Consider the following 6,924-nt stretch of genomic DNA (forward strand, 5'->3'; position numbering starts at 1 on the left):
TGACGCGGGCGTGAGCAGTTGCATTTTGAGTGTAACATAGGCAGACAACAGAGTCATTTCACTATTCCCCTTCCCTTCAATTTTTAGTGAGCTTCTACCCGAACACCCCCCTCCAAAGCGAAATAAGTTAAGCCCAAGCCCATTACTAAAAAAAACTTCTTTTCATCTTTTATGGCTTATTTTGACAATAAGCCCTGAAAAGGCGGAATTGAACTGGCCCTTAACCTGCAATTCAATTGTGCGTGCAATGATGAATCTCTCCTACCTGCTATAGTGTACATTTAGGCATCATCATACATGGCATAACCTAATACATGTGCATTCCATTGTAGAATCTGGAATATGCAATGTTTATGTTAGTTCACACGTTGCACATGATGTTTAAATGCCGCTTAAATCTGGTCAGTCAAGTGATGGTCTTTAAGCTTCCTTCTTTGCTTCTTTTCTTGATATGTAAGATTTGCTCACACATCTGTCCAATTGTTGTCTGCATCAGCCAGCCATACTAGGACTGTTTGCTTTGATTACTTGCTGTTCTTGACCTAACACTCTAACAGAGCTTGTCAATGATTTAAACACTAAGGCCTGCTATAGTGGGGCCTTGTCTAACTCATAGGTGACATACATGTTTGGCTGTACACTAAAGTAGGCTCTCCAAGAGTACCTGGAGATCCAGTTCGAAGGTATGCCTAGTTAATACATAGTGCAGACATAGTAAATAATCATTTCATTGTCTGCAAGTGTAAGAGATGTGGCATGTTTCATTATGTGGTATTGTTTTGTTATAATCTCATACTTTTGTGTTGTTCACAGACTGGAAAGTATGCATATTTATCTTCCAAGGAGACGAGTAACTAGTTTGTGTCACCTTGCAGAGGGGGTGCAATGAAGATAAGATTGAGGATTTCCAAGTACAAGATGTTAGGAAGGAGCCTTGCAAGAGAAGTAGGAGCTGCGCTGAGCCTGTTCAACCAGTTAAGGTAAGTCACTGTATCCAACTCAACAGTTCAATTCCTTGTTTGCTTCAGGCATAGTTAATTTGCTCTTTTCAATTGCTTTATTTGTCCTCAGTTAATGAGATGCCCGAACAATGATGCCTGATGTTGGGTACTTGTATAACTATTAGTTGACATAATTAAAGGCCTTACCACTTAATTACTCTGGCGAAGTGTGCCTCAAGCTTTGAAGTATATTAACCAACTATTATTGCATGAGGCTCACAATCTACTTTATACTAGGCTAATGATTGCATAGTTTTGCTTGCTGTAGTAGGTTTGTATGAATCCCTTTGCTGTTCATTATGCTCCCTAAGACTTTAATTGAGCTACGGAATGGCCAACTGCTTGCTTACTTATACGCAACGTGCTGTCTAAATTTGTAACTTGTCTGTGTTTTGGATTGGGCCCCAACATCATGCTCCTCTGGTGAGCTAAGAGAGATTTCTGTATGCAGGCTGCACATACTACCTTTTTATAATTTTTAACATATCACCTGCTTATGCTTCATGACGTGTAACATTATTGTTAGTCCTGTTTTGCCATGTACAAAATAGTCTGTCTTGCTCGCTTCACTGTTGTAACTATATTTTTGCCCTAGTCATGTGTACTTACAGAAACATTTCAGGATGAAGTGACATCAACACAAAGATCTGCGAGCAGTGCGGCATGGCCATTACTGAATGATTATGGATTGGAATTGGAATGTGTTGATGTTCTCGAGCATCAACTAGAGGTGGCAAGACAACGTGTACATGATTCTCAACGTACAATCAACAAGTTGAGACTGGACATGCAGGTATTAGATGCAGGAGTCAAAAAAATGAAACAAGACACTGAGGTAACCATGAAGGAATTGGAGATTTTGTAGACTGAAATTTGTGCTATTTGAATCCGGCCAATCCTTTTTTCTGAAGAGATTATAGTTAAAATGGTAAGTACTGTTGATGCGTGTCCATGATGTATGAGCTTTATTTGTCTAGTGTTTGTAATTTGTTGTTTGTGTACGCTTTATAATCACTGGTGCCAAACTATAATGCCCAGTGGGTATATTCGACTGTAATTTCTTTATTATATACTGTAGGATTATTCTATGTTTCAATGTTTTTATTGTATAGTGTATGTTTTTTAGAGGCGATAGTATAGAGTAGGATATTTGTTGAATATGCTATATCGTTGAAACGGGGGCCAACAGGCCCAAACATTTCCTGGACGCCATACAAACGAACAAACATGTGCAGTCAAAGCGGGCATTAATTGGGCTGGTCAAAATAATATTAAGTGGATCCCAAATGGGCCCACCGTAACTACGGCTCTTAGCAGGCCGTCAACAGGCCTAAAGCTCGATAGGGACGTATAAATGGAAATGGCCTATGGGCCTTTAGCAGGCCGAAATAAATGTCAATTTTGTCTCAGCCCTTTTACTTTACGGGCCAGTAAGAGGCCGAAAGTGTAATGGGCCAGAGGAGGCCCAATTTGCAAACTAGGCTTTTAACAGGCCGAAAGTCGCGTCGGGCTGAAATGATGCCCTATGGAACATGGGCCCCTAATGGACCTAAAGTCAAAGGCCCAAATGTTGTGCGGGCCCTTAACAGACCGAGAGAAAAAAAGGTCTAAGAGTTGGCCCATTTACCAAATGGGCCGAGGACAGGCCTAAAGTCACAGCGGGCTAGAATTGGCCCAACTACAGAATGGGCCGAGAAAAGGCCGAAAGACGTTCTGGGCTGGAACTGACGATGGGCTGCTACCATGCCGAAAGAAGCTCGGGCCTCAATTGGGCCCAAAAACATAGCGGGCCATTAACGGGCTTAAACTGACGATGGGCTGGAAATTGTGGAATCTAGAATGGGCCTTTGATGGGCCGATCCTGTGTAACTTGTATGGGACTTACTTGTAAATGGGCCTGACTCAAGTAGGCCGTTAATGGGCCGACCCGGTTATTTTGACAGGCCTGACCTTTTCACCGAAATGGGCCTCTGTTGGGTCGTGCCACGTGTCGACGTACCATAGGCGCCTCCCGTCCAATGAGTGGATGGCATCTGTCCGAACGTTGAGCCGACACGTGTTTCCTCCGGCCAATGAGAATTTTACACGTGGAAAATTCACATTGGTCCGGGCTGTTAACGGGTTATCGGATCCAAAACCGGACCCGATAGCTTAACGACGCCCCGTTACGGTGGATTCCACATGTCAGTCACCCTTGACGAAAGCACTTCTATGACGTGCGATTTATCGTCATGGAAGTGGACACTTCCGTGATGATAATTTTCGTAATGTCATGGAACACTTCTACGACAACACAGGTATGACTATCTTGATTCTCTCATAAATTAGTCATGGATGTACATGCATGACAGAAAACATGACCTACTGTGACAAACACGTATCATCACGGAAGTGTCTTTTTTTGTAGTGACTATTGTACCAAGCTTTAGCATCACCCTTTAATGAGAACGGAAATAATTTGAGAATATAGTAATAATGAGTTTTCTCATCATGGGTAAAAAGGGTGGCTATGTCATTCAACTTAGTAAGATGTGCTGCAACAGTTTCAGTTTCATAACCATGGAAAGGATCAGATTCAACCAAAGTAATTAACACTGGGTTGACAGAGAATTCATAATCCTTATCAGCAATAAAGATAGGTGAGGTAGCAAACTTGGGATCATATTGCATTCTAGCATTCAGAGATTTTTTTATACTTGCATAATAATTTCTCTAGATCATCTCTATCCTTACAAGCAAGAATATCTCTAGTTGTCTCCTCATTCATAACATAACCTTCAAGTACCTTAGGCAATTCATATCTAGGAAGGCTAGTTCTAGCAGGTGTTTCAGGAGTTTCAGTTTCAAGCTCATCATCAGATTAACCAACATCATGTTGTATTACTCTAGCAATTTGTTCATTAAGAAAGTCACCAAGTGGCACATCATTATCAAGCAAGGTACTACCATCATCATAAGTATCGTTCATAGCAGAAGCAACATCATCAATAACTTGCGACATATCAGGATTAATAGCATGTGGTGGTGTTGCAAGTTTACTTATAACAGAAGGTGAATCTAAAGCAAAACTGGATGGCAGTTCCTTACCTCCCCTCGTCTTAGAGGGATAAATCTTAGTCTTAGCATCCTTCAGATTCTTCATAGTGATAAATTGATAATAATCCCAAGTGAGTTAACAAATATAGCTATGCTCCCCGGCAATGGCGCTAGAAAAACGTCTTGATAACCCACAAGTACAGGGGATTGCAACAGTTTTCGAGGGTAGAGTATTCTACCCAAATTTATGGATTCAACACAAGGGGAGCCAAAAAATATTTGCAAGTATTAGCAGCTGAGTTGGCAATTCAACCACATCTGGAGATTAATTATCTGCAACAAGTAATCAGTAGCAAAGTAATATGATAGTTTTGATAGTAGTGACAACAGCCATAGTACCGGTAACAGTGATAGCAGTAATTTTGTAGCAAGTGCAACAGTGACGATAGCTGTCGTAACTTAGCAGAAACAATATAAGATAAATTCATAGGCATTGGATCGGTAATTTTTTGGATGATATTCATCACGTGAGTCATAACTAGGGCGATACGGCACTAGCTCCAGCTCATAAATATAATGTAGGCATGTATTTCGTAAATAGTCATACATGCTTATGGAAAGAACTTGAATGCCATCTTTTGTCCTACCCTCCCGTGGCAGTGGGGTCCATATTGGAAACTAAGGGATATCAAGGCCTCCTTTTAATAGAGAACAGGAACAAAGCATTAACACACGGTGAATACATGAACTCCTCAAACTACGGTCATCACCGGGAGTGGTCCCGACTATTGTCACTCCAGGGTTGCTGGATCATAACACGTAGTAGGTGACTATAACTTGCCAGATCGGATCTAGAACATGGATATAATGGTGATAACATAAACGGTTCAGATCTGAAATCATGGCACCCGGGCCCAAAGTGACAAGCATTAAGCGTGGCAAAGTCATAGCAACATCAATCTCAGAACATAGTGGATACTAGGGATCAAGCCCTAACAAAACTAACTCAATTACATGATGAATCTCATCCAACTCCTCACCGACCACCGAGCCTACGAAGGAATTACTCACTCCCGGTAGGGAGCCTCATGGAATTGGCGATGGCGAAGGGTTGGTGATGATGAAGAACGAAGATCCCCCTCTCCGGAGCCCCAAACGGACTCCATATCTGGCCTCCCGATGAAGAACAGGAGGTGACGGCGGCTCCATCTCATGGATCGCGATAATTATTTCTCCCTGATTTTTCTGGAAAAATAGCATTTTATAGCATCGGTTTTAGGGTCTGCGGGGCCACCATGTGGGGACAACCCACCTGGGCGCGCCTGGGAGGGCTGGCGCGCCCTGGTGGATTGTGCCCACCCAGGAGCCCCCCTCCGGTAGCTCTTGGCTCCAGAAATTCTCGTTTATTGAATAAAAAATCCTCGCAAAGTTTCTTCCATTCCGAGAACTTTTATTTCTACACAAAAACAACACCATGGTAGTTCTGCTAAAAACATCATTAGTTCGGGGTTAGTTTCATTCAAATCATGCAAATTAGAGTCCAAAACAAGAGGAAAAGCGTTAGGAAAAGTAGATACATTGGAGACGTGTCAAGATCATAGTTTGTTCGTTTTCAATAAAGTTCTTGGGTCTATGCTTTACTTTGTGAATGGATTATCACTTTGGCATCAGAAGTTATATGACAATATGTCGTTGCGCTAAAGATGACCATGATGCCCTCATGTCTGTATTTTACTTTATCGACAACTCTATGTCTAAACATGTGGTCATGATTATCGATTTCGGCTTTCGCTTAAGGACAAGCAAGGTCTAAGCTTGGGGGAGTTGATATGTCCATTTTGCATCATGTTTTTATGTTAATATTTTTTGCATTATGGACTGTTATTACACTTTAAGATACAATTCTTATGCCTTTTGTCTCTTATTTCACAAGGTTTACATGAAGAGGGAGAATGCCAGCAGCTAGAATTCTGGACCGGAAAGGAGAAAATCTGAGATACTTATTCTTCACAACTCCAAATGTCCTAAAACTTTATGGAGAATTATTTTAGAATATATAAAAAATATTGGGCGAAGAAACAACAGAAGGGGACCCACCAAGAGGACACCAGCCTAGGTGGCGCGCCCTACCCCCTAGGGTGTACCTCCAGGGCTTGTGGCCCCCCTAGCCATCATCCGGTGCCCATCTTCTGCTATATGAAAGGTTTTGGCCTAGAAAAATCCTAAGGAAGCTTTCAGGACGAAGCGTCACCGTCCTGAGGTGGAACCTGGGCAGAAGCAATCTATGGCTCCGGCGGAGCTATTCTGCCGAGGAAACTTCCCTCTGGGAGGGGGAAATCGAAGCCATCGTCATCACCAACGATCCTCTCATCAAGAGAGGGTTAATCTTCATCAACATTTGCACTAGCACCAACACCATCTCCTCTCAAACTCTAGTTCATCTCTTGTATTCAATCTTTGTCTCAAAACCTCATATTGGTACATGTGGGTTGCTAGTAGTGTTGATTACTCCTTGTGGTTGATGCTAGTTGATTTATTTGGTGGAAGATCATACGTTCAGATCCTTAATGATATTTTTACCCCTCTGATCTTGAACATGAACATGCTTTGTGAGTAGTTACGTTTGTTCCTGAGGACATGGGAGAAGTCTTGTTATAAGTACTCATGTGAATTTGGTATTCGTTCGACATTTTGATGAGATGTATGTTGTCTCTCCTCTAGTGGTGTTATGTCAACGTCAACTACATGACACTTCACCATTGTTTCGGCCTAGGGGAGGCATTGGGAAGTAATAAGTAGAGGATGGGTTGCTAGAGTGACAGAAGCTTAAACCCTAGTTTATGTGTTGCTTTGTAAAGGGCTGATTTGGATCCACACGTTTCATGCA

Source organism: Aegilops tauschii, chromosome 7, assembly GCF_002575655.3.
Source record: "Aegilops tauschii subsp. strangulata cultivar AL8/78 chromosome 7, Aet v6.0, whole genome shotgun sequence".
In the NCBI taxonomy this organism is placed as follows: Eukaryota; Viridiplantae; Streptophyta; class Magnoliopsida; order Poales; family Poaceae; genus Aegilops; species Aegilops tauschii.